Raw genomic sequence first — 27926 nt, 5'->3', positions numbered from 1 at the left:
TAGTGGCAGTCTCATTATCTATAGCTATATCTGCTGTGAAACCAAGTAGCATTGCTTATCAGCATCTGGCATTGCCTTAAGATTAACTTTTTGCTTCTCTTCAAATATGATGAAATATGGCAACAATAAAACGCTGTTGTAAAATGATAACTTTTTCTAGTGTGTTTCATTATGGGAAAGAAAAATTTTAAAGACATTTTCAAAAGTCTATGATATATTTCACCTAAATAAATCCCTCTATTCAAAGATATGTATATACAGCATATGTATTTATGTATAAGCAGAATTTTTGTTTATGTTTGTGTACACAATATCCTTACCTGTTTTCATTATGGGATAGAATGCAAATCTAGGAAATCCTCTAAAGGGGATTATATTTTAACATATTTGAGTCAATTTTAGGAAAATAAACCACAAAACCTGATTAAATTACCAACTTTATTTGGTTTTGTTTATTTTTAATGAATTCTTTAGTGATTTCTGTCTAGATAAAATTCAGACTATATACTGTATCTTTTGGAACATACCCATCAACAAATTGCAAACTTCTGTAACTTCCACCATTTTAGAATTATCTTCTTTTGTTAAACTTTTTACAAAAATCGCCAAAAAATCAAGAAAATATAATCTAATATGGTCTCCATATAATTTACATGTGCTTATATTTCTTAATGCAAATATATCTGGGAATAAATAGATTCCCAGTGTAAATAAAAATATTTTTTATTAAAAACGTGTTTCCATTAGTTTGAGGTCTTGTCCATTTACTTACCATTATTTTCTCAGATTCTAGAATAACGTATAGAGTAGAAGAAGAATAAATACTATGTCTTCAAAAAATCATAGTAACTGGTGAGTTTTTGAGTCATCACTGCCATTTTCAGCATCAACATAAGCATCTATTAATGAACAGCACTTTATACTCACCATATGCCTTTATGTATAAAGTAGTACTTATTAAGAAGTACGTCAAGGTTGTATATTGTCACCCTGCTTATTTAACTTATATGCAGAGTACATCATGAGGAACACTGGGCTGGAAGAAGCACAAGCTGGAATCAAGATTGCCGGAAGAAATATCAATAAGCTCAGATATGCAGATGACACCACCCTTATGGCAGAAAGTGAAGAGGAACTCAAAAGCCTCTTGATGAAAGTGAAAGAGGAGAGTGAAAAGGTTGGCTTGAAGCTCAACATTCAGAAAACAAAGATCATGGCGTCTGGTCCCATCACTTCATGGGAAATAGATGGAAAAACAGTGGAGACAGTGTCAGACTTTATTTTTTGGGGCTCCAAAATCACTGCAGATGCTGATTGCAGCCATGAAATTAAAAGACGCTTACTCCTTGGAAGGAAAGTTATGACCAACCTAGATAGCATATTAAAAAGCAGAGACATTACTTTGCCAACCAAGGTCTGTCTAGTCAAGGCAAGTTTTTCCCATGGTCATGTATGGATGTGAGAGTCGGACTGTGAAGAAAGCTGATTGCCGAAGAACTGATGCTTTTGAACTGTGGTGCTGGAGAAGACTCTTGAGAGTCCCTTGGACTGCAAGGAGATCCAACCAGTCCATTCTAAAGGAGATCAGTCCTGGGTGTTCACTGGAAGGACTGATGCTAAAGCTGAAACTCCAATACTTTGGCCACCTCATGCGAAGAGTTGACTCACTGGAAAAGACTAAGATGCTGGGAAAGATTGGGGGCAGGAGGAGAAGGGGACGACAGAGGATGAGATGGCTGGATGGCATCACCGACTCGATGCACATGAGTTTGGGTGAACTCTGGGAGTTGGTGATGGATAGGGAGGCCTGGCGTGCTGTGATTCATGGGGTAGCAAAGATTTGGACATGACTGAGTGACTGAACTGAACTAAACTGAAGTCCTTATTAAAAACATATGAGACATGAAAAACACAACACCCAGAATGTGTCTGTTTTACTGATGATGATGCTAGTTAACTGATGGCATATTCAGGCCAGTACTTCTGAGCTGTGATTCACTACAGTATTCCTTAGACTGCATCTCAACAGATATCTGTACTTTTTAATATTCAAAGTCTTAATTGACTTTGTACAACATGGAGAGAAGCATACTTACCATGGTGTTCAAAACCTTAAATGACCTAATTCAGTGTGATTAAATGTTCCCAAGGTCCATGGCATCTAGTCACTTGTAATTTTGTTGCAACATATATTTGTATTGCAAGAAATATTAGCTGGTGTGAATGTGAAAAAAGCACCCATACAGTGCAGTTTTGTATCCATTATACCCAAGTGTGGGTTTCCCAGGTGGCTCAGTGGTAAAGAATCCGCCTGCAATGCAGGAGATGCAGATTCCATCCCTGGGGTGGGAAGATCCCTTGGAGAAGGAAATGGCAACCCACTCCAGTATCTTGCGTGGAAAATTCCATGGACTGAGGAGCCTGGTAGGCTACAGTCCATGGGGTCGCAAAGAGTAGGACACGACTGAGCAACTTCAATTTCTTTTCCTTTCTTTAGGGATTCCAGTGTATATGTGAATAAAATGAGATCAAATTCCAACCTTCTTTATTACCCTATCAATCTTTTATTCGTTCTTTTTATATGCACCAGTCTGCATTCATCACAGACCTACTGTGCATTCGCCAGGCATTCGTACTAGACTTTGCTATGTAAGCTTATAATCTAGTGGAAAGGGCATACATTAAATCAATTGCAACAAACGTAAATGTATGATAAAAAAAAGTGAGAAGATTTTGAAATACTTTTTCTCATTGCTTTTTATGCTTTGGATGTTATCATTACTTTACATTGAGATATAATGGACGGAGGAGCCTGGTAGGCTGCAGTCCGTGGGGTCGCTATTGGTAGGACACGACTGAGCGACTTCACTTTCACTTTTCACTTTCACACATTGGAGAAGGAAATGGCAACCCACTCCAGTGTTCTTGCCTGGAGAATCCCAGGGGTGGGGGAGCCTGGTGGGCTGCCGTCAATGGGGTCACACAGAGGCGGACACGACTGAAGTGACTTAGCAGCAGCAGCAGCAGCAACATTGTATTAGCTTCAGGTGTGCAGCTTAATGATTCAGTATCCCTGTATATTATGAAACGATCACCACAGTTAATCCAGTTAGCATCCATCACCACACATAGTTGCACATTGTTTCTTGTGATAAGAATTTTTACCATTTACTCCCCTATCAAGTTTCAAATATTCAATACAGTAGTATTAACTACATTCATCATGCTCTACATTACATCCGCAGGACTTCTTTATTTGATAACTAGAAGTTCGCACCTTTTAACCACTTTCATTCATCTGCTCACCTCCCAGTCCCTTCCTCTGGCAGTCATCAGCCTGTTCTTTGTATCTTTGTTCTTCTTTTTTAAGATTCCACATGTAAGTGAGTATTTATCATCTAGGTCTGACTTAGCATAATGGCTTCAGGATCCATCAGTGTTTCAGGATCCATCAGTGTTGTTAAAAATGGTAATATTTCTGCTTGTTATGGTTGCATAATTTTCCATTTTGTGTATCATGTTTTCTTTCAGATATTGTCTTTATTGCCTGTTACATGCCTTCATTTTTATTAGTATTTTTACCTTCACTTTGTTGTCTGTAAAATAACCAGTAAGAAATGATTGTGTAGAAAGAGGAAATCATGAAAACATCACTAGTTGATCTGGGTTCTGGTTTCAGGTTTGGCACTAATTAGCAATATTATTTTAATAATATATTACAGTTTTAGCCTTACATTTCCCAGTTGCAAAATTGGTCAGTTGTCTAAAGTCCCGTAACTAGTATGCTCTGTGCTGCTTTTGAGTAGGTAATCTTTGCATTGGTTTTCACAAGAATGATGGAATTATTCTGTGACATTGTTTTAATTGTATTATATTTATTTATTTCAACCTATCAACCCATGAGAGTATAGGTATCTTGAAGGCCAGTCCTTGAGTCCTTTACATCTTGTGTTCCTAGAGAACTCAATGCACACTTTGTTGAATGTTTAATATACTTTAAAAGTATATTTGTGATGGCAAATATTCCAAGATGACTTTTCATTATAATCTATCCCAGAATGACAAATTGAAACATAGGTCTGAAGATAAATACATTTCAGGTACATTAAGAAGAATAATGAGTGTTTTTACAAAGATTACATTTTTAGGAACAAAGTCTATTCAAACAAAGACTTTATGCAGAACAGCAATTATGAGTCTGTAATTTTATTTGTGTCCAGCAGATGCCACCAGTGCCTCAAATAAAACTCGTATGGGTAAATTTAGAAAAAGCCCACATTTAAAAGTAAGCAGATGTCATTAAAATCCAAGAGAATATTACACAATCATTCAGATCTTCAGTTAAATGCAAAATAAAACGACATGTTTATCTTTCTAAAAATGTCTTCAAATTTTCAGTTTGTAATTCTTTGCAGTTATTCTAGGAAAGTAAAGACTACATAGAAAAAAAGTAACACAAACTGGGAGATTATTTTAGCAAAAAAGCCTCCTCTAAGGTCAGGGTGAGTTCCAAGATGACTGTTTTAGATGTACTTTCCCTGAAAAGTTTATAAAAACAATCAGAAAAAGAATAAAGATGATTCCGTTTCTCCTTTTTCCTCAGCTGTCCTTTGTCTTCATTGGTTGGTAGCTCCTTGGCTGCTCACAACTTATGAAGAGATGTACATTAGGCAGTGTGGAAACGGGAGGAGGAAAGCCAGGGACAGCCGATACTGACAGAACTTAATTTGAGAAAATTAATGTTGTTCAAAGTTTTCTTGGCATTGAAAGCTTTGATTCATAATCATAACATCCTTCTTCCTGAATATTGTTATGTTCTTTTTCCCAATGGACTGATTAATAATTTTTCTTTTCTTTGAAAATTAAAAATGAACAAATGGTTACTCACGAGTTCTTGAAATGTCTTTTGTTTTTCTTTGATTTTTTAAAAACCCCTTACTGCCTTTCTTTTTTAATATAAGAAGCTAGACTATCTTAGATGTTAACTATTTACAACTTAATTTAGATTCACCATTTCCTTTATTTGAAAGTTTATGCTTTATCCAAACTTAATGGATTTTATTAACTGATTAAAATTCACAAGTCATATTAAAAAGTAGGATTTCTTAATATTTTTGTGAGGTATGATAGAATATTGTTTTAACATGTTAGAGTAACTTTTCTCACTTTACCTAATTTGATCAAATTAATGATTTGAAACATATTATTAATTTGTCATTAGATAGATCTTTAATATATCACCCTACTTAAGAGATTTAAGAAATACTCTGAAAAGCTGTTTGTTTAGAGAAATTTTATGGTTCTAGAATGCTTTTGATGAAATGTGTAATTGTTAAGGATTAACATCTAAAGCACACGTGTGAAAATGACAGAATTTTGTTAATTTTTAAATTGCATAATTTAGTAACGGAGTTCAAACAAAGGAACAGTGTAGCCTGTGTGACGCCCCTGAATCTCTGAGAAAGCACTTCTCCTCACCCACTGTGACTCAGTACTCATCCATTTCCACATCTATGTCTGGTGTCCCCATCCTAAGTACGGAGGGAATCAGGGGAAGGAAAACCAAGAATGAGATTCTCTGTGTAAGAACCGCGTAATCTGATACTGAAAATTAAAGCCACGTAGACTGTGAGTCGATGCAGTCATCTATGTGGCATGCAGTTACAGGCTCTACATTTGCTCATTGTCTTGCAGTCATCTGAAGAAGAATTTACTTGGAACAGTGCAGCGTGATCTCTGTTTTGATGTTATGTGCCCTGTTGGACTCATCCATATAGACATGTATGCTATATGCTTTTCTTTGGAATCTTGAGTTTTTCTAACTTTTTTCAGCTTTGATTTGTCATGAAAATAGACACATAATCATGGGTTCAGTGCTTTAAAGAATCAAGATGGAGCTCATGAAAAAAGAAGACTTTCCCACTCTGCCTCACACTGCCCTATGTGTGTTCTATAGTAAAGTGTGAAATGGGGAGAATCCCCTGTGTCTCCTGCATGTTAAGCAGCTACCTTGGTGGGGAGCAGTTATAGAAAGAAGAAGGGTGATTGGGAGGAGCTGGACATAGCACTGGGAAATGTGGGTAGAGCTGGTACAAATTTTGTGAGGTAAGTAGAATTCTGGTGGTTGGAATGTTTTTTCAAGGTATTGTAGAATTTGATTTACATTGTTCCCCAGGGTAAGTTCCATCCGCATTCCATCTCCCTCTTAGATGTCTTAAAAATTATTTTTCTTCATTTCACTACTTGATCTGTTAAGCAATAGTAAGGCTTTTATGACTTTACTAGCAATGTTTAGTCATGTGAACTAAAATTGTTTTACATGTCTCTCTCTTTTTAAAAGCAACTAAGATTTTCCAACACAGAGGACCTACCTTAAAATAATAATTTGAAAAACTTACTATCTAGGGTATGCTACATTTGCATAAAAATCTTGGGCAGTACGTAAAAACTGGATTCATTTTAAAAGTGTCTTTGCTTCAAGGCACATCTTATCCAATGGGACTGTTTATAGCCTACCTTGTATTTCAGTGCTTGCGAGCTCTGTGAGCAAACAGAATTTGCTTACAGGGTGAAACACATGTTTATGGTCCTGAATAAACTGCTCAGATTCAAAAACTATTTGTGTGACAGTGCTAGACGAAGGAATGCTGGAGCCAAATGGGATGTTTGTAGCCTGTATTTGCATATCAATACCCAGACTCCCCTTTAGGAATACTACTGCTTCGTGACAATGCTGTTGTCTGAGGTCTGGGGCAAAGGAAAACCATAAAAGTTGGGACTCACTTTTCAATGCCCTCGATTCTTTTCTTGTGCTTTGGAAAACTGTGAAACAAGGTCACCAAGTTCCATTCTCCATAGTTTTATTATGCTTTCAATGAAGCAATTGAACCTGCACGGAACCCAGACAGACAGACATCACAAGGCCACTTTGTAGAAAGGCAGCTTCTTTCGAACGTGAATGCTGAAGCTCCATTTGTGAGTTTCATGGATTTGGGGCCTGTATACTATTTAAAGAACCAAAGGGAACCAAACCTTTAAACAAAATATGTAGAACCCTTTTGCCTGCAGAAAAAAGTATAAAATTAAGGATTCTTTTAGCCACGAAGAAGTTAACCTAAGAATGTGATAGCTATTTGGAAATCCAGCCATGAGTACTGAAGTTATTTTGTAAGGTGATGTCATTTTCTACCTGGTTTTCAAACGGAAGTCTGTTGTCAGTCCTTATTTTTTAAATGGGATCACAGAGCCTGTTCATAGTTTTGCTGAGGTTTTACTTAGAGAAAGATTATTATTGTTTTTTTTTTTTTTCTGACAACACTTTGGACTTCCTGATGGGAATTTTAGTAAATTTTACCTTATATTTTAGAATGCAGTTGATTTCTTTGGTTGGTTAAACTCTATAGAAACAAAGATAAAAAGAAATGCATGTTTTCATATTACTGCCTTTACCCACTACTGCATAGTTGAAAACACTTTGTGAGAGTGCTATGATTGGAAGTGTCAGGTTTAGCAGGATTTCTTCATGGATAAATTTTCCCACACAACTACACTGTATTGTGTTCTCAAACAATTTTTTTTGAACCCACTTCACTTTACCAAACATATTGTTTTGCTTTTTGATTTTATCATTAGTTTGCTTTTTCTGTGTAGTCCAGACATGTTTCTCCTGAATATTCTTTTACAGCGATCTCAAGAATGACTTACACCATCTAAAATTGTCTTGAATATAGAGAATGCTGCTAACAATGTTTCAATTGCTTTGTCCAGAGCTCTGAACAATTTTCCTGATTCACCTCCAATTATCTATTCATGCTGTGCTAAGTTGCTTCAGTCCTGTCTGACTCTTTGCATCCGCATAGACTATAGCCCACAGGCTCCTCTGTCCATGGGATTCTCCAGGCAAGAATACTGGAGTGCATTGCCATGCCCTCCTCCAGGGGATCTTCCCAACCCAGGAATCAAATCCATGTCTCTTATGACTCCTGCATTGGCAGGTAGATTCTTTACCATCTGATTTCTAGTCATATCTTTATCTAGTACCAAAAATATGTTAGTGCCCTTGAAATGGCTTCACTATCCTTGATTTTTACATAAAATTTAGTATTTTGACTCTGTTTTTATTTTCTTTTCTGATATTGCCCTTCTATTCTACCTCTTAAAATGTGCATATGACCCTATTCCTTTCTTTCTGAATTTCATTTCTCAATGTTTTCAACCATCTTTAGGTCTTCACCTACAACAACCATGTGGAAGGGAACTCCAGTGATCACTTTTGGCCCATATTTTATTTTAATAGCTAAGATGGTCATTTGCTATTTCCATTGATTGTTTTATTTATCACAAACTTGGTAGGTCTAAAACTAAATACTGTCGTTATTTTCCTGTGGTTGGTTTTATTTTCCTATTTGTGCAAATTCTTTGATGTTCTTTTCTTCAAAAGAATATGGCTGAGTTTAATAATCTCTTCTAATGAATAGAATGTGGCACAAGTGACATGTGTGAGTTCTGAGGATAGGTCATAAAAAACTTGGCCGCTTCTGGGTCTTGCTTGCTCTTATGTCACTCGCTGTGGGAGGAACTTGCCACCATATTGTGAGGACAGCCTCACAGTCCATGTGGAGAGGAGCAGAGCCTTCCAGTCATAGCTGCAGCAACGTGCCAGCCATGTGTGTGAGCTCATGTGGACGTGGCTCTTCCAGCCTCACTCAGGCCTTTGGATGGTAGGCTGACGTCTGTCCCATTAACTGCATCCACATGAGAGACCCTGAGCCAGAATCACCAAGCCAAATGGTTCCTAAATTCCCAGTTCTCAGAGAATGCCCAAGATTAGAAATACTGCTGTTTTATGCCATAGAGTTTGGGCTAATTGATTATACAGCTCTTTCACCATTCCTCCAGCATTCACTTATTTTCCTCTATCTGAAGAACTTTTCAGTCTCATGGCTTCTTAAGTTAATGTGATTTTGTTATCTGTCACTTCTTTGAAGTATGATTATCAGGTTACCCCCCAATTTAGCTCAGATTATCACCTCCCAGATGGCTGAAATGTTTAGCCTTTTAGCCAGCCTCCCTGACTCCCTTCTTTCAATATCTATAATGCACCGATAGAAGATTGTTTGTCTCTGAAACACATGGATTCCATACATTTTCTCTGCTCAAAAACCTATAGTTTTCCCATTTGTCTTCAAACTAAAGCCTTATATTGTTAGTGTAATGTATTAGGGTCTTGTTGAAAACTGTTCACTCCTAAGCACCCTGTTGATTTTGCTTTGATATTATTTTGCGACTTGCTTTGACTTCCTGGTAGGCAGAATGTACTTTCCACCCTTGATTAGGGGCTTGGCCATGTGACTTACTTTGGTAAGAGAGTTGTAGCAGACAGAACATAAAGTCATGAAATGCCCTTAGGTTGTTGGGCTTGCCAAATTGTACTTCTGTCATTCCTGTGAGAGACACATGACCCAGCTAGACTGCTGGTCCAAGGAAGATGAGAGAAATGAGTATGCATGAGCCCAGTACAATGTGAGGAGTTCAGCCCAGCCAGCCAATAGAGCTACCTAACCATGTCCACTCCAGATCAGCCAACCCTTGGCCATCCCTGTGAGAATAAATAACTATTGTTTTAAATCACTGAGTTTTCAAAGTGGTTAATATTATACAGTAACCTCTTTCACTTTAACTTAATCTTTTCAAATATAGTATTTTTTTCTGTATAAAATTAACACATTACTCCCTGACTGTTCCCTATTCACTAAATACACTGATCAATTCCTATGTACACTTTTACATTTTCTCACATATCCTTTAGGGACTTTTTTAACAATAAAGAGTATTTATTAAGTTATTAGTAACTCAAGCTGCAATATTATCACTTTTATGAAGTCTGATAGAGGTGATATTATTGTTCATTTTAAGTGTGAGAGAGCTGGCAGCTTAAAATTTGTCCAAATTTACATGGTAAGTAAGAGCAGGATTTGAACTCAAGATTTCGTGATTAAAAACTCATTTACTCATAACCAAGGTACTGTATTCCTGTTTCAGCTTCAGTACTTTCTGATAACTCAAATCCATAGATTATGCTACTTTTTTCAATTGCAAATGAATTTAGTATTCCAAGCAGTAATCATTTTTATAATACTTTTTAATTTATTTATTTATTTTAATCGGAGGCTAATTATTTTACAGTATTGTGGTGGTTTTTGCCATATATTGACATAATTCAGCCACAAGTGTACATGTGTCCCCCATCCTGAAACCCCCTTCCAACTCCCTCCCCATCCCATCCCTCTGAGTTGACCCAGTGCACTGGCTTTGAGCGCCCTGTTTCATGCATCAACCTTGGACTGGTCATCTATTTCACATATGGTAATAGACATGTTTCAATGCTATTCTCTCAAATCATCTACCCTTGCCTTCTCCCACAGAGTCCAAAAGTCTGTTCTTTATAGCTGTATCTCTTTTGCTGTCTCATGTATAGGGTCATTGTTACCATTTTGCTAAATTCCATATATATGCATTAATATACTATATTGGTGTTTTTCTTTCTGACTAACTTCACTCTGTATAATATGCTCCAGTTTCATCCACCTCATTGAAATTGATTCACATGGGTTCTTTTCAATAGCTGACTAATATTCCGTTGTGTATATGTACCACAACTTTCTTCTCCATTTGTCTGCCAGTGGACATCTAGGTTGCTTCCATGTCTTGAATACTGTAAACAGTGCTGTGATGAACATCGGGGTACGTGTGTCTCTTTCAATCCATGTTTCATTGGTTTGTATGCCCAGCAGTAGGACTGCTGGGTTGTATGGCAGGTTTTTTTTTTTTTTTCTTTTTTTAAGGAATCTCCACACTGTTCTCCATAGTGGCTGTACCAGTTTGCATTCCCACCAAGAGTGTAAGAGGGTTCCCCTTTCTCCACACCCTCTACAGCATTTATTGTTTGTAGACTTTCTGATAGCAGCCATTCTGAACTGTGTGAGATGGTACCTCATCGTGGTTTTGATTTGCATTTCTCTGATAATGAGTGATGTTGAGCATCTTTTCATATGTTTGTTAGCCATCTGTAAGTCTTCTTTGGAGAAATGTCTGTTTAGTTCTTTGCCCCACTTTTTGATTGGGTTGTTTATTTTTCTGGTAATGAGCTACATGGGCTGCTTGTATATTTTGGAGATTGATTGTCAGTTGCTTTGTTTGCTATTATTTTCTCCCATTTTGAAGGCTGTCTTTTCACATTGCTTATAGTTTCTTTCGTTGTGCAAAAGCTTTTAACTTTAATTAGGTCCCATTTGTTTGTTTTTGCTTTTATTTCCATTACTTTAGGAAGTGGGTCATAGAGGATCTTGCTGTGGATTATGTCAGAGAGTGTTTTGCCTATGTTTTCCTCTGGGAGTTTTATAGTTTCTGGTCTTACATTTATATCTTTAATCCATTTTGAGTTTGTTTCTCTGTATGGTGTTAGAAAGTGTTCTGCTGCTGCTGTTGCTTCTAAATTGCTTCAGTTGTGTCCGACTCTGCGCGACCCCATAGACGGCAGCCCACCAGGCTCCCTTGTCCCTGGGATTCTCGAGGCAAGAGCACTGGAGTGGGTCGCCATTGCCTTCTCCAATGCATGAAAGTGAAAAGTGAAGTCGCTCAGTCATGTCCGACTCTCTGCGACCCCATGAACTGTTGCCTATCAGGCTCCTCCATCCATGGGATTTTCCAGGCAAGAGTACTGGAGTGGGGTGCCATTGCCTTCTGCAGAAACTGTTCTAGTTTCATTCCTTTACGGGTGGTTGACCAGTTTTCCCAAAACCATTTGTTAAAGAGATTATCTTTTCTCTTTGAATATTTTGCCTCCTTTGTCAAAGACAAGGTGTCCATAGGTGCGTGGATTTATCTCTGGGCTTTCTATTTTGTTCCATATTTCTGTCTTTGTGCCAGTGCCATAAGTCTTGATGGCTATAGCTTTGTAGTATAGTCTGAAATCAGGCAGGATGATTGCTCCAGTTCTCTTCTTATTGCTCAAGATTGCATTGGCTATTCCAAGTTTTTTTGTGTTTCCATACAAATTGTGAAATTATTTGTTCTAGTTCTGTGAAAAGTACCATTGGTAGCTTGATAGTTCAGTTCAGTCCAGTCGCTCAGTTTTGTCTGACTCTGTGACCCCAGGTACTGCAGCATGCCAGGCCTCCCTGTCCCTCACCAACTCCCGGAGTTTACCCAAACTCATGTCCATTGAGTCGGTGATGTCATCCAACCATCTCATCCTCTGTCATCCCCTTCTCCTCCTGCACTCAGTCTTTCCCAGCATCAGGATCTTTTCAAATGAGTCAGCTCTTCACAACAGGTGGTCAAAGTATTGGAGTTTCAGCTTCAACATCAGTCCCTCGAATGAACACCCAGGACTGATCTCCTTTAGAATGGACTGGTTGGATCTCCTTGCCGTCTAAGGGACTCTCAAGAGTCTTCTCCAACACCACAGTTCAAAAGCATTGATTCTTTGGTGCTCAGCTTTCTTTATAGTCCAACTCTCACATCCATACATGGCTACTGGAAAAACCATATCCTTGACTAGATGGACTTTTGTTGACAAAGTAATGTCTCTGCTTTTTAATATGCTGTCTAGGTCATAAATTTTCTTCCAAGGAGTAAGCGTCTTTTAATTTCTTGGCTGTAGTAACCATCTGCAGTGATTTTAGAGCCCAAGAAAATAATGTCAGCCACTGTTTCCCCATCTATTTGCCATGAAGTGATGGGACCAGATGCCATGATCTTAGTTTTCTGAATGTTGAACTTTAAGCCAACTTTTTCACTCTCCTTTTTCACTTTTGGCAAGAGGTTCTTTAGTTCCTCTTCACTTTCTGCCATAAGGGTAGTGTCATCTGCATATCTGAGGGTTATTGATATTTCTCCCAGCAGTCTGGATTCCAGCTTGTGCTTCATCCAGCCCAGCATTTCTCATGATGTACTCTGCATATAATTTAAATAATCAGGGTGACAATATACAGCCTTGACACACTCCTTTCCTTATTTGGAACCAGTCTGATGTTCCATGTCCAGTTCTAACTGCTGCTTCCTGACCTGCACACAGGTTTCTCAAGAGGCAGGTCGGGTGATCTGGTATTCCCATTTCTTTCAGAATTTTCCACAGTTTATTGTCATCCACATAGTCAAAGGCTTTGGCATAGTCAATAAAGCAGAAATATATGTTTTTCTGGAACTCTTTTGCTTTTTCAATGATCCAGTGGATGTTGGCAATTTGATCTCTGGTTCCTCTGCCTTTTCTAAAACCAGCTTGAACATCTGGAAGTTCACAGTTCACATATGGCTGAAGCCTGGCTTGGAGAATTTTGAGCATGACTTTACCAGCGTGTGAGATGAGTGCAATTGTGCAGTAGTTTGCGCTTTCTTTCACATTGCCTTTCTTTGAGATTGGAATGAAAACTGACCTTTCCCAGTCCTGTGGCCACTGCTGAGTTTTCCAGATTTGCTGACGTATTGAGTGCAGCACTTTCACAGCTTCATCTTTTAGGATTTGAAATAGCTCAACTGGAATTTCATCATCTCCAGTAGCTTTGTTCGTAGTGATGCTTCCTAAGGACCACTTGACTTCACATTCCAGGATGTCTGGCTCTAGGTGAGTATGAAAAAGCTTGATAGGGACTGCACTGAATATGGATTGGTTTGGGTATATACTTATTTTCATTATATTGATTCTTCTCATCCATGAACATGGTATATTTCTCCATTTATTTGTGTCCTCTTTGATTTCTTTCATCATGTTTTATAGTTTTCTGTATATAGGTCTTTTGTTTCTTTAGGTAGATATATTTCTAAGTATTTCTTTTCATTGCAATGGTGAATGGAATTGTTTTCTTAATTTCTCTTTCTGTTTTCTTATTGTTAGTATATAGGAATACAAGGGATTTCTGTGTATTAATTTTATATCCTGAAACTTTACTATATCCATTGATTAGCTCTAGCAGTTTTCTGGTGGTGTCTTTATGGTTTTCTATGTAGAGGATCATGTCATCTGCAAACAATGAGAGTTTTACTTCTTTTCCAATCTGGAATCCTTTTATTTCTTTTTCTTCTATGATTGCTGTGACTAAAACTTCCAAAACTATGTTGAATATTAGTGGTGAGAGTGGGCACCCTTGTCTTGTTCTTGACTTTAGGGGAAATGCTTTCAGTTTGTTGCCATTGTGAGAATGTTTGCTGTGGGTTTATCATATATGGCTTTTATTAAGTTCAGGTATGTTCCTCCTATGCCTGTTTACTGGATAATTTTTATCATAAATGGGTATTGGAATTCATCAAAGTCTTTCTCTGCATCTATTGAGATAATCATATGGTTTTTATCTTTCAATTTGTTAATGTAGTGTATCACATTGATTGAGTTGTTAATAATGAAGAATCCTTGCATCCCTGGGATAAAACCCACTTGATATTATCTTTTTAATATGTTGTTGGATTCTGTTTGCGAGAATTTTGTTGAATATTTTTGCATCTATGTTCATCGGTGATATTGGCCTGTAGATTTATTTTTTTGTGTGTGGCATCTTTGTCTGGTTTTGGTTTTAGGGTGATGGTGGCTTCATAGACTGAGTTTGGGAGTTTACCTTCTTCAAATTTTCTGGAAGAGTTTGCATAGGATAGGAGTTAGCTCTTCTCTAAATTTTTGGCAGAATTTCACCTTTGAAGCCATCTGGTCCTGGACTTTTGTTTGTTGGGAGATTTTTTATTACAGTTTTTATTTCCGTGCTTGTGATGGGTCTGTTAAGATTTTCTATTTCTTCCTGATTCAATTTTGGAAGGTTACACTTTTCTAAGAATTTGTCCATTTCTTCCAAGTTGTCCATTTTATTGGCATATAGTTGCTGATAGTAGTCTCATGAATAATCCTTTGTATTTCTGTGTTGTCTGTTGTGATTTCTCCATTTTCATTTCTAATTTTGTTGATTTGATTCTTCTCCCTTTTTTTCTTGATGAGTCTGGCAAATGGCTTGTCTATTTTATTTATCTTCTCAAAGAACCAGCTTTTAGTTTGGTTGATTTTTGCTATAGTCTCTTTTTTTTCCCTTCATTTATTTCTGCTCTGATTTTTTAAGATTTCTTTCCTTCTACTAACTGGGGGTTCTTCATTTCTTCTTTTTCTAGTTGCTTTAGGTGTAAAGTTAGGTTCTTTATTTGATTTTTGTCTTGTTTCTTGAGGTAAGCTTGTATGGCTATGAGCCATCCCCTTAGCACTGCTTTTACTGAATCCCATAGGTTTTGGGTTATTGTGTTTCATTTTCATTTGTTTCTATAAATATTTTGATTTCTTTTTTTATTTCTTCTATGATTTGTTGGTTATTCAGAAGTTTGTTGTTTAGTCTCCAAAGTTTGTATTTTTAATAGATTTTTTCCCTGTAGTTGACATCTAATCTTACTGCATTGTGATCAGAAAAGATGCTTGAAATAATTTCAATTTTTTTGAGTTTACCAAGGCTAGATTTTTGGCCCAGGATGTGATCTATCCTGGAGAATGTTCTGTGTGCACTTGATAAAAAGGTGAAATTCATTGTTTTGGGGTGAAATATCCTATAGATGGGCTTCCCTGGTGGCTCAGAGGTTAAAGCGTCTGCCTCCAATGCGGGAGACCCGGGTTCGATCCCTGGGTCGGGAAGATCCCCTGGAGAAGGAAACGGTAACCCACTCCAGTATTCTTGCCTGGAGACTCCCATGGACGGAGAAGCCTGGTAGGCTACAGTCCACAGGGTCGCAAAGAGTCGGACACGACTGAGCGACGGAACGGAACGGAACGGATCCTATAGATATCAATTAGGTCTAACTGGTCCATTGTATCATTTGAAGTTTGTGTTTCCTTGCTAATTTACTGTTTGGTTATCTATCCATAGGTTTGAGTGGGGTGTTAAAGTCTCCCACTATTATTATGTTACTGTTAATTTCCCCTTTCATACTTGTTAGTATTTGCCTTATGTATTGCAGTGCTCCTATTTTGGGTGTATATGTATTTATAATTGTTATATCTTCTTCTTAGATTGATCCTTTGATCATTATTTAGTGTCCTTCTTTGTCTCATTTCATGGTCTTTATTTCAAAGTCTATTCTATCTAATATGAGTATTGCTACTCCTGTTTTCTTTTGGTCTCTGTTTGTGTGAAATATCTTTTTCCAGCCTTTCACTTTCAGTCTGTATGTGTCCCTGGGTTTGATGTGGGTCACTTGTAGACAGCATATGAAGGAGTCTTGTTTTTGGATCCATTCAGCCTGTCTTTGTCTTTTGGTTGGGGCATTCAACCCATTTCCATTTAAGGTAATTATTGATAAGTATGATCCCATTGCCATTTACTTTGTTGTTTTGGGTTCGAGTTTATAAACCTTTTCTGTGTTTCCTGTCTAGAGAAGATCCTTTAGCGTTTGTTGAAGAGCTGGTTTGATGGTGCTGAATTCTCTCATCTTTTGCTTGTCTGTAAGACTTTTGATTTCTCCTTCATATTGGAATGAGATCCTTGCTGGGTACAGTAATCTGGGTTGTAGGTTTTTCTCTTTCATCACTTTAAGTATGTCCTGCCATTCCCTTCTGGCCTGAAGAGTTTCTATTGAAAGATCAGCTGTTATCCTTATGGGAATCCCCTTGTGTGTTATTTGTTGTTTTTCCCTTGCTGCTTTTAATAGTTGCTCTTTATGTTTGATCTTCGTTAGTTTCATTAATATGTGTCTTGAGGTATTTTGCCTTGTGTTTATTCTGTTTGGGACTCTCTGGGTTTCTTGGACTTGAGTGGCTATTTCCTTTCCCATTTTAGGGAATTTTTCAACTATTATCTACTCAAGTATTTTGTCATGACCTTTCTTTTTTGTCTTCTTCTTCTGGGACTCCTATGATTCGAATGTTGGGGCGTTTAACATTGTCCCAGAGGTCCCCGAGGTTGTCCTCATTTCTTTTAATTCTTTTTTCTTTTTTCCTCTCTGCTTCATTTATTTGTACCATTCTATCTTACACCACAATTACCCTATCTTCTGCCTCAGTTATTCTACTGTTGGTTCCTTCCAGAGTGCTTTTGATCTCATTTATTGCATTATTCATTATTGATTTACTCTTCTTTATTTCTTCTAGGTCCTTGTTAAACATTTCTTGCATCTTCTCAATCTTTGTCTCTATTTATCTGTAACTCCATTTTGTTTTCAAGATTTTGGATCATCTTGACTATCGTTATTCTGAATTCTATTTCAGGTAGACTCCCCATCTCCTCCTCTTTTGTTTGGTTTGGTGGACATTTATCACGTTACTTTACCTGCTGAATATTTCTCTGCCTTTTCATTTTGTTTAGATTGCTGTGTTTGGGGTGCCTTTTCTGTAGGCTGGAAGTTTGTGGTTCCTCTTTATTGTGGAGCCTGCTCCCTGTTGAATGGGTTGGACTAGTGGCTTGTCAAGATTTCCTGGTAAGGGAAGCTTGCATCTGTGTTCTGGTGAGTGGAGCTGGATCTCTTCTCTCTGAAGTGCAATGAAGTGTCCAGTAGTGAGTTTTGCGGTGTCTATGGGTTTGGCATGACTTTGGGAAGCCTGTCTTTTAATGCTCAGGGCTATGTTCCTGCATCGCTGGAGAGTTAGCATGTTATGTCTTGCTCTGGAACTTGTTGGCTCTTTGGTGGAGCTTGGTTTCAATTTAGGTATGGAGGCTTTTGGGTGAGCTCTTGCCTATTAATGTTCCCTGAAATCAGGAGTTCTCTGATGTTCTCAAGTTTTGGAGTTAAGCCTCCTGCCTCTGGCTTTCAGTCTTATTCTTGCAGTAGCCTCAAGAGTGCTCCACCCATACAGCACAGATGATAAAACATCCAGGTTAATGGTGAAACAATTCTCCACAGTGAGGGACACCCAGAGAGGTTCACAGAGTTACATGGAGGCAAGAACAGGGAGGAAGGAGATAGAGCTGACAAGGAGGAGAAGAGGGAATCAAATAGGGAGAAACCAGTCTAGCCAGTAATCATTTCCGTAAGTGTTCTCCACAGCCTGGAACACCAGAGAGATTCACAGAGTTAAGTAGAGAAGAGAAGGGGGAGGGAGTAGATAAGGGTGACCTGGGGGAGAAAAAGGACAGTCGAAAGGGGAGAGAGCAATCAAGCCAGTATTCACAACCCAAGTGAGAATGGATACTGAAGGTTAGAGTCATAAAGGTACAAAATTGATAGCAAAAAGCAAAGATTAAAAATCTAGAGTAGAGGTTAGACTCTCAAAAAATATTAAAAATATAAAACAAAATCAATCATAAAAATTATATATATGTATATTTGTAGTTTGCTTTAAAAATGGGGTCTTTTTTGCAAGGTAATAGTAGGTTATAAAAATGAAAATTAAAGGAGTAATAAAGAACTTAAAAAATTAAAAAGTGATAATGGTAAAACTATATCTAGGAGTTTCTCTGGAGATGTTGTGGGTAGTGTGGGGTCAGTTCAGTTTCAGATAGTTCCTTCTTCCAGCTTGTACTTGTTCTCAAGGTCTATAGGCCCCCTCCAATTCTTAGTCATTGTTAACTACAGGGTTTTAATCTGTTGCACCTGTCACTTCCAGAGCGGTTTCTGCTTTGTTTATTTTGGCTTCCTCTTTTTGCAAGTCTCTTCAGTGTCTAATTTCTGCCCTGACACAAGGGGGTGAAGGTGTCAGGCTTATTTAGGCTCAATTGTTCAGTTGGGTTGTGGGGAGGGGCACTGCAAACAAATATTGCTGGCGTGTGTGGGGAGTGCTCACAGTGTATGGACCACACTAAATTTTCCCCAGCTCAAGCTGGTGTGTGCTTCCCAGGTCTACACTGCTCAGGCTCCTGGGTGCTTTGCAAGGGCCGTGTCCAAAGTGGGCCCTGCTTTTCGTGCACTTTCCCGGTCTAAGCTGCTCAGGTTCTCGGGTACTCAGCAAGGGCACAGGCCTCATTGGGTGTGTGTTTTGTGCCCTTCCCAGGTTGAAGAAGCTCAGGTGGCCAGGTGCTTGGTGAGAGCACTGTCCCAGGTGGGCCGCGCATCGTGATCACCTCCCTGGTCCCAGCCGCTCAGTCCCCGGGTGCTCCGTGAGAGCACTGTCCCGGGTGGGCCGCACATCGTGATCACCTCCCTGGTCCCAGCTGCTCAGTCCCCGGGTGCTCCGTGAGAACAGCGCCTCAGTTGTGCCCTGTGTCTCCTCTGGGGAGCTGATCTCAGGCCGCGATCTTGCTGGTGGATGTCGACCATCCAGGATCCCAGGAAGACGTGGTTAGCAACTGAAAGCCTACTCGCAGTTTGGTGGAGGATGCCCTTTCTGGGGCTGAGCGTGCAGCAGCCCCTTGCCTTCTGGCCCTGGCTGTCACACGTACGTACCTCTCTGCCTACAGCGGGGGGTGGGGGTGGGGAGTGGGGAGAGACCTGTAGGCAACTGGTTAGCTCTCCTTTGGTATTCGCTCAATCCTTTGTTCTGTGAACAGGCCAGGTTGTGCATTAGAGCCTTTCTCGGGAAAGTTCTCTTTCTTTTTTCTCTCTCTGGTGATCCAAGTTTGGGTTGCTGTCTCATGTTAGCTCCCTCAGACTGTTCTCAGGGCATTCAGGCCCAGTCCTTAACCTAAGCACCGATGATGCAGCCCCCGCCTCCCTGTCTAGCCCCCACTTGCTGGGGTGCACGTGAGCATCTGGGATACTTCTTTGCTGGCAGTTGAGGTTAGGCACATATTCTGTGGTCCTGCCAACACCCCACCCCACACCCACCCCCCAGTTATGTTGCCCTCTGAGATTCCAAAACTCCCCACAGACCCACCTGTGAGAGGGTTTCCTAGTATTTGGAAACTTATCCTCCTTCACGACTCCCTCCCCAGGATGGGTCTCTGTCCCTAACTCTTTTGTCTCTCCTTTTGTCTTTTATATTTTGTCTTACCTCCTTTCGAAGACAATGGGCTGCCTTTCTGGGTGCCTGATGTCCTCCGCCAGAGTTCAGAATTTGCTTTGTGGAAGTTGCTCAGCATTCAAATGATTTTTTGATGAATTTGTGGGGAAGAAAGTGGTTTCCATGTCCTATTCCTCCACCATCTTGGGACCGCCCCCCCCGCCTCATTTTTATAATATTAGTGAGTGGTGTTTCTTTAGCATTTTATAATTAACATTGTATGTTGTAATCTTTATTCAATCCTCATAACCTCTTGAAAAATGCATGGTTATTATTTTCTCTGTATGGAAAACAAGAACCTGAAGTTAAATAGTTTGGTCTGAATAAATTAGCTCTACATGGTGGACCTAAAAGAGAGATGTCATGGGCTGAACTGTGTCCACTCCTCCCGCTCAATTCATATGTTGACACCTTAGTCCCCAGTGAGATGGTATTTGGACTTGGGGCCTTCCATGAGGTAATAAAAGTTAAACAATGTTGTAAGCATGGGGCCCTAATCTCTCATAAGCAATGCTCTTAGAGGAAGAGGAAGGGACCCCAGAGTGCTCCCTCTCTGTGCCCACAGAGGAAAGCCCATGTGTGGATGCAGCGGGAAGCTGGCTGTCTACAAACCAGCAAGAGAGCTTGCACCAGAAACTACCCTGATGGTACCTTGGCGTTGGACTTCTAGTCTCCAGGACTGCCAGAAAATAAAATTCTGTTTAAGCTACGCAGTGGGTGGTAGTTTGTTTTGGCAGCCCTAGCTAATACAAGAGCTAAACTTTTTCACTGCCAGTGTCTATCTGCTTAACTTCTTAAATCAATTCTGCATTATGTTTGTCATTAACTCTCTGAGGATAGAAATGATACCTTCATATCCCCTAGCATATCTTATTTGAATAGTAGATCCTCCGATGTTTAATAGGCTCAAACAGGTTTACAAGTGGAAGAGGCTACGATGTCAACTTTAAAGTGGAACTGTTCAGATCCAGAGGGGTCCAAAGACAGCAAACATGGCTCTGCAGGTAGTGAAGGGCAGTGTCTGGAATTCAGGACCTACCACCATCCTCTCAGATACAGTGTGTCCATCACTTCAGTGGTGAATGTGGAAATTGAATGTGTCACCCTTGTTGCTGTTACTATATCTTATTTTTTAAATTTATTTTAATTGGAGGCTAATTACTTTATAATATTGTAGTGGTTTTTTAAGTTATTAAGCTGCATCATAGATATTATTTTATTAGGTATCTACGGTCCATCTCCGGAGAAGGCAATGGCAAGCCACTCCAGTACTCTTGCCTAGAAAATCCCATTGATGGAGGAGCCTGGTAGGCTGCAGTCCGTGGGGTCGCTAAGAGTCGGACACGACTGAGCAACTTCACTTTCACTTTTCACTTTCACACATTGGAGAAGGAAATGGCACCCCACTCCAGTGTTCTTGCCTGGAGAATCCCAGGGATGGGGGAGCCTGGTGGGCTTCCGTCTATGGGGTCACACAGAGTTGGACACAACTGAAGTGACTTAGCAGCAGCAGCAGCAGCATGGTACATCTCACTGAATTTTCAAGATTCATTCATATGGTCATAGGTCTATTAAGTTAACTGAAAAAAACCTTTTATTGAGAGTTTATTAATGCCTGAATTTGCCTTAAATTCAGGTCAAAGAGTATATTCTTTAAAGCATTAGTTGCTCATTTGTGTCTGACTCTTTTCAATCCCATGGACTGTAGCCTGCCAGGCTCCTCTGTCCATGGAATTGTCCAGGCAAGGATATTGGAGTGGGTTGCCATGCCCTACTACAGGGGATCTTCCCGACCTAGGGATCGAACTTAGGTCTCCTGCATTGTGGGCAGATTCTTTACAATCTGAGCCAGTAGGGAATCCTCTTAAAAAAACAAAAAAAACCTTAAAATTCTTCTTTTTATTGGAGGACAGTTGCTCCACAGTATCGAGTTGACTTCTGCCACACACACATCAACAGGAATCAGCCCCAAGTATACACATGTCCCCTCTCTCCTGAGCCCCCCTCCACTCTCACCCCATCCCACCACCCCTAGGTTGTCACCTTTTTAATAATGTTTTAGAATGGAACCCAAATGCCACAGAAAGGCAACAATTGCAACTAGAGCAAGATTCTAACTATAGAAAGAAAAATGGTTACCACATGATATACCAAAAAGGGAATAGAAATCTAGGATTCTCAGTGTGACAAAACATATTTAACCAACATATTGTTTTGTTTCTTATTGATTAAGTGAAAAATGTTTAAATGTTATATTTGTGTGTGTGAGAATGAAAAATGTGAACATGTTTATGTGCTTAATCTAATTGTACAAACCATGCTTGTCTTTATTTTCCAGAAAAGAAACCCAACCTCAGGAGTCCCAAGGACATATCCAAGGCACGTACATCTGTTTGTCCATCTATCAAATCAGGCTGTGCAGGTGATTTGCTGCTCTGTGGTAGGTACATAATGTGTAAATGACTGGAGTTGGAATGGAAACCATTGAAACTACCCCTGTAAAGAAAATGGCAAGGTCTTTTACTATTATCAGGAGCTATTTAAATGCTAAAGCAAAAGGATGCTAACTTGTGGCCTTGTTGCTAGTCTCGGTAGAGAAGAAAATGTTTAAATTAACATGAAGCTTCAAATCTATTTCCACTTCATAGAGAGGTCTGAAATTTATCATCACAGTAACATGTGAAGACTTGCACAGCTGTGGTTGGTGGGGCTTTTGTTTAATGAATAAACAACACTTACAAGTTGATGGTGCAGTTTCTCATTTTTATTCAGTTATGCAGCCAAAATATAGACCAATAAGTTAGAATCACAACATTTCAAGCTCTTTTTCTGTTTCAAAAGTGAAGGTTTGAATCATGTGGATGTGAAACCAGCAAAACTCCACATGCAGAAAGGCAGTATGACATGGTGGAACAGGTGCTGGCAGGGAGGCAGAGCTCTGGGGTCCAACCGACATTCATCCCTTAAAGCAATCAGAGGCCGGTAAAGCGACCCTGGGCCTCAGGGAAGCTATTCTCCTCTGGACCAGGTTCACGATAAAGTCCTTGCCTAACTGCAGACAGTGTGGTGAAAATCACATTTAATAATACCATTTGCATTTGTATGATCTTTTATAGTTCACAAAATCCTTCCTCTTTTTTTTTTCCTCATAAAAATAGGACTAACTAAGAGAGGCAATGCTCCATTTTTCCCATTTCAGTCACAGAGAGGCTTGGAGGTTTAGGTGTGCTCAAGGCAAGGAGCTGAGAGTAGATGTCCTTGTCACTGTCGTCCAGTAGGGTTCTCTGGCGAAAAGTGCAAATGAGTACCATGTATGTAGGGGGAAACACTTGGCCAAGGTAGCTCCTATTGTGAAAATAGTCTGTTAACAACAATCAATCATGCCATTGGGCTTAATTTAAAAGTATATAATATAATTTATTTTGTTACTTGCCCCAGTTTTGGTATGGGTAGATTACAGAATTTATATGTTTTGTTTTCTACATCCATAAGATGGGGATAAAAAATACAGAATAAATGAGATGTGGTGATAATTAAATCATGTAAATGCTTAAAACTTACTTAGCATATGGCAAGAATTCAATAAACATAATCATTATTATCATCAAAATTGGATAAAGAAAAGTTACACTTGTATGGGATGTGTTTTAGGGCTTCTAAGATGGCTCAGTGATGAAGAATTTCTCTGCCAATGCAGGAGATATAGGAAATGCGTGCTCAATCCCTGAGTTGGAAAGATCCCCTGCAGTACAAAATGGCAACCCACTCCAGTATTCTTGCCTGGAGAATTCCATGGACAGAGAAGCCTGGCGAGCTGCAATCCATTGGGTCACAAGGAGTCAGACACGACTAAGCAACTGAACGCATGTGTACTCACAGGGTGGGTTCTAACCCTGGGAAACCACCTGTAACTGAATTGTCATTTCCTGGTAGTTTCATGAAATTGCCTTTACAATCCTGTAACTGTTCCTAGTTTGCTGTGAAGATAGCCTGATGTAGGAGATGGTAGTGGCTCACTAGACTAAGGGCCCAAAAATTAAATTGCATTTCATCACTGAGTTGTTAAACTGTACACCTTCTATCATAGTCTTGATTTCTTTGTACACAAAATAAGAGCACTTGTATTTTTGTTCTTGCCTTATTTAAGATTTAGGCAATGATCCATTCACTCACTAAGCAAAGAGACAAGGCGCTAATAGTTAAAGAGGTAAAGATTAAAAAGAGATAATCCTTGACCTCACAGATCTTCAAGTGTAGTAAGGGGAATTCAATCTGTAAAGAGATGATTATAAGAAGGTACTATATACATACAAGAACTGAGATGTGTATAAACGGTCGCAGTGAAAAATAGAGGCAAAATTAATGACTCCTTTTCAGTAAAATGGTGTGGAGATGAGTTGGTTTCTAAGAAAGATGACATTTGAATTGAATCTTGAAAAACAAGAATATAAGGATGGGCTTTTAGACAAAGGGACTAGCATTACAACTTTACAAAGACTGATACAAATAACCCTTCAAGATCTACACTTTTGGAATTCTGCACAGATGTATTTACAACGTTTCCTTAAAATTTTATCAAACCAAGGCAGAAATTCAAAATTATTGTGGCATTACTCACAACAGCCAAGACAAGGAAACAACCTACCTGTCCACTGATGGATGAATAGATAAAGAAACACATGCACAGGCACAAACATATCCGAATATTACTCAGCCTCAAGAAAGAAGGAACATCCATAGACCTTGAGGGCATTGTTCTGAGTGAAATAAGTCAGAGAAAAGCAAATACCATATGATTTCACTGTATATGTAATCTTAAAGAAACAAACTCATAGGAACAGAGAGAGGATTGGTGGTGGCAGGGCAGAAGGATGATGGAAACCCTGAGGTGTTGGTTAAAGGATATAAATTTCAGTTATGAGATGAAAAGTTCTGGGAACCTCATACACAGCAAAGAATGGCACATGACTAAGCGACTGAACAGCAAACATGAAGCATGGTGACTGCAGTTAACAATACTGTACTCTGTACTTGAAAGTCGCTGTGAGAGTAGAACTTTAATGTTCTCACTGTAACAACAACAACATGGCAGTCATACGAGGGGAAGGGTGTGTTAACTAACTTTATTGTGATTAACGCTTGTTGCTTAATTACTCAGTTGTGTCCGACTCTCTGAGGCTCCATAGACTATAGTCTGCCAGTCTCCTTTGTCCATGGAATTTTCCAGGCAAGAATATCAGAGCGGGTTGCTGTTTCCTTCTCCAGGGGATCTTCCAACCCAGGGATCAAACTGCATCTCTTATGTCTCCTGCATTGGCAGGCAGATTCTTTACCACTAGTGCCACCTGGGAAGCCCTAAAATTGTGGTACACACAATATATACATGTATCAAATCATGACATTGTACACCTTAAACTTACACAATATTATATGTCAATTATATCTCGATAAAACTGGAAGAAAAAGTAATAAGAAAAGTAAATTGAAGAACTCAAAGGGAAGAGACAGGGAACCTGAGAAGAGATAAACTTCAGGGTGATTTATGCACTTTGTTGTTCAGTTGCTGGGAAAGGTTGGGGGCGGGAGGAGAAGGGGACGACGGAGAATGAGATGGCTGGATGGCATCACTGACTCTGTGGACATGAGTTTGAGTGAACTCCGGGAGTTGGTGATGGACAGGGAGGCCTGGCGTGCTGTGATTCATGGGGTCGCGGAGAGTCGGACACAACTGAGCGACTGAACTGAACTGAACTGAACTGTGTCCGACTCTTTTTGATCCCATGAACTGCAGCATGCCAGGCTTCCCTGTCTTTCACTATCTTCCGGAATTTGCGCAAACTCATGTCCATTGAGTCAGTGATATAATGCAACTGTCTCAGCCTCTGTCGCTCCCTTCTCCTCCTGCCTTCAATCTTTCCCAGCATCAGGGTCTTTTCCAATGAGTTTGCTCTTCTCATCAAGTGGCCAAAATATTGGAACTTCAGCTTCATCACCAGTCCTTCCAATGAATATTTAGGATTTAGTTCCTTTAGGATTGACTGGTTTGATCTTCTTGCTATCCAAGGGACTCTCAAGAGTCTTCTCCACACCACAGTTCAAAAGCATCAGTTCTTTGGCACTCAGCCTTCTTTATTGTCCAACTCTCATATCCATACATGACTACTGGAAAAACCATAGCTTTTACTATATGGACCTTTGTTGACAAAGTAATGTCTCTGTTTTTAATACACTGTCTAGATTCGTCATAGCTATTCTTCCAAGGAGCGAGCATGTTTTTTTAATTTCATGAAGGGAAATGTGAGTGGGGAAGAGCCATGTATAAGCACGCTCAGGTGGAAAAATGCAACTTGTAAGGTATGTTCAGTTTATCAAAAAAGTATGTCAGACATGCAGATGACACCACCCTTATGGCAGAAAGCGAAGAAGAACTAAAGAGCCTCTTGATGAAAGTGAAAGAGGAGAGTGAAAAAGTTGACTTAAAGCTCAACATTCAGAAAACTAAGGTCATGGCATCCGGTCCCATCACTTCATGGCAAATAGATGGGGAAACAGTGGAAACAGTGGCTGACTTTGTTTTTTTGGGCTCCAAAAGCACTGCAGATGCTGATTGCAGCCATGAAATTAAAAGACGCTTACTCCTTGGAAGGAATGTTATGACCAACATAGACAGCATATGAAAAAGCAGAGACATTACTTTGTCAACAAAGGTCCATCTAGTCAAGGCTATGGTTTTTCCAGTGGTCATGTATGGATGTGAGAGTTGGACTGTGAAGAAAGCTGAGCACCGAAGAATTGATGCTTTTGAACTGTGGTGTTGGAGAAGACTCTTGAGAGTCCCTTAGACAGCAAGGAGATCCAACCAGTCCATCCTAAAGGAGATCAATCCTGGGTGTTCATTGGAAGGACTGATGTTGAAGCTGAAACTCCAATACTTTGGCCACCTGATGTGAAGAGCTGACTCATTTGAAAAGACCCTGATGCTGGGAAAGATTGAGGGCAGGAGGAAAAGGGGACGACAGAGGATGAGATGGTTGGGTGGCTTCACCGACTCAATGGACATGGGTTTTGGTGGACTCTGGTAGTTGGTGATGGACAGGGAGGCCTGGCGTGCTGCGGTTCATGGGGTCGCAAATAGTTGGACATGACTGAGCGACTGAATTAACTGAACTGATGTTGTATAGGATCCATGGAAGAGTCTAGGTCATATTCTGTAGCAGTGGTCCCTAAGTGCTTCACTGGTAATTGCCTCATAAATGGTGAGAATTCTGGTTGCTTTTTGAGTAGGTAAGCACATAAACTCATCAGTGGTTACGTTTTCTTTTTAAAAAATAACTGTTGGGTACACCTATAATGTACATAAGGGACACTATTATAAGTGAAACTTTTAACAGCCCATTCACTGTTAATTCCAGAAAAATTGTCAAATATTTAAATATTACTGGTCACTAATCCACATAGACTTAATATTATAATCTGGCTTTTATACTTTTTAAAGCACAAGATTGGTGATGTCAGTGTCCATTTTGTGATTTGAACTTATTCAGTTGAAAACTTAGAATAATTTTTTTGTGACATGATCAAAATGAAATAGTATACAAACATTATTAGAACTGCATAGTAACCTTCCTTTAATCATTCCTTCTATGTGTTCAGTGATTTATTTCTTAGTACCATTATTCAATATATATTCCTGAGCTTCTTTAGTAATTAGCTTATTAGTTAATGAATGAAAAACCTAGATTAAGTCAGGGACTCAGTTAGGTGCCAAGAATTTAGAGTTGATTCAGGCTTGGTCTCAAAGAGATAAGTACCTGGATAAAATATAGATTAGATGTACTGTGTTCATGGAGGAATGACTGAGAAAATGGCTGTTCTATCATGTTGTTGTATCATAACTTCATTCTGCTTGGGGTAATTGACAGAGCCACCTCTCCCTTCTCCTCACACCTGGACAAACTGGACATCATCCTGACCTCTCTAAAGTTAACTACCTGCAGCCTGAAGGGGCTGCTTCATGCTATCATCTCAATGTGGC

General features: G+C 39.4%; 1 long non-coding RNA gene across 1 annotated transcript in view; it reads left to right on the top strand.

Moving 5' to 3' along the window:
- Positions 1-25125, top strand: part of LOC129561501 (uncharacterized) — a 29789-nt gene extending 4664 nt beyond the window's left edge. The window contains exons 3-5 of the long non-coding RNA XR_008687009.2: positions 18944-19327; positions 22230-22331; positions 23589-25125. This is a non-coding gene — a long non-coding RNA (uncharacterized LOC129561501). The remainder of the gene's footprint in view (positions 1-18943; positions 19328-22229; positions 22332-23588) is intronic.
- The last annotated feature ends 2801 nt before the right edge of the window (positions 25126-27926 follow it).

This window comes from Moschus berezovskii, chromosome 5 (assembly GCF_049115385.1).
Source record: "Moschus berezovskii isolate FMDL1 chromosome 5, NW_MosBer_1.0, whole genome shotgun sequence".
Lineage (NCBI taxonomy): Eukaryota > Metazoa > Chordata > Mammalia > Artiodactyla > Moschidae > Moschus > Moschus berezovskii.
This window is presented reverse-complemented; position numbering and strand designations above follow the sequence as displayed.